The following is a 1,517-nucleotide window of genomic DNA, read 5'->3' on the forward strand; positions in this document are numbered from 1 at the left end:
TCCCACCCCAAGGGTTGTACAAACTCACTGAACCTGAAGAATACTACATTTGATTTTATGCAAACCCATCTTTTTGCTTTAAAAGACCACACCCATTCCGAGACGGTTCAAACCTTTCACGGTGGACAGTACTACTCTAATCTGAGAAACTTTTTTACCATTACTGATTGATACATTTGCCCCTGATGAAGTCCTAAGGGACGAAATGCGTTGGGCCGCGGATCTACAATTTATGTGGCATATTTCTGAAAAAAACCTGAACACATGAAATCTTTTTACTGCTGGATGAACCACCAATAAACGTTTATCTGTTTTTATGACAACTATTGTTTATTTATTGTATGTTTAGCCACAAAGTGGTATATTTAGCGCACCCCTATTCTCTTTTCTATATATATATATATATATATATATATATATATAACTGGAAGATTGGCGGCACTCGGACGACTTGAAATAACTGGAGACCACACAGGTTCCTGTGTGGTCTCCAGTTATTTCAAGTCGTCCGAGTGCCGCCAATCTTCCAGTTATATTTGCCAACCCAGTCGGGCTAGTGCTTGGGAAGGCACCGGGCGCCATTATATCACAAAGCAGAGGAGTGCCGGCTATTCCACTATATATATATATATATATATATATATATATATATATACAGGGGCGTAGCTAAGGGTTCATGGGCCCTGGTGCGAAAGGTCAGCTTGGGGCCCCCCTACATACAACAAAATTAAAATCTCGGTCTGTTTATATTTTAATACATCAAGTATATTATGTTAATAATAGAAGAATGATGAATCCTGCATTGTGGATATTGCACAGTTTAATTATATTTAATACTATCTATAAGTCAACGTCTTGGGCAGCTGTTGACATTTAATTAGCCCTGTCCAAAGCAGCCCTGTCCAAAGCAGCCCCCTGTTAAATCACAGCTACACCTCCCCACCATTACCCTGCAAACAGCTGCCGGGCTGCGTCCCGAGCTTAAGGTTCATCCCCCCAAATCCTAAACAAAAGTCTGCAGAATCTGCAGAGAACCTGTGAGAGGGCGTCGGGCGGTCCTGCTTCAGTTCAGGACAGGACAGGTCAGCGCGACTCCTGCTGGCACAGCCTACACGTGCTGCTGTGTGATGGCGCGGTGGGAGAGGGAGGGGGAGGTTGGAGCCCGCGTGCGTCGCACTGACGTCACGCGGCAAGGGCTCCCCTTCCTATTGGCTGCCTGCGGCTGGGGACGGGACACGTTGGCCGTATCTGAGCTGTGATTGGCTGCCGCTGCAGCCAATCACAGCTCAGATACGGCCACCGTGTCCCGTCCCCAGCCGCAGGCAGCCAATAGTAAGGGGAGGGAGCCCTTGCCGCGTGACGTCAGCGCGACGCACGCGGGCCCTCAAAGCAGCTGCAGCACTGGGAAAGGGTGCGTTCGCATCCCTATTCCAGGTCAGTGGCGGGGGTTGGGCCCCCTGGCTCAGGGGCCCGGTCGCATCTGCGACCGCTGCGACCCCTGAAGCTACGCCACTGTA

The sequence above is a fragment of the Crinia signifera genome, chromosome 3 (genome assembly GCF_055691185.1).
Source record: "Crinia signifera chromosome 3, ASM5569118v1, whole genome shotgun sequence".
NCBI classification, from domain to species: domain Eukaryota; kingdom Metazoa; phylum Chordata; class Amphibia; order Anura; family Myobatrachidae; genus Crinia; species Crinia signifera.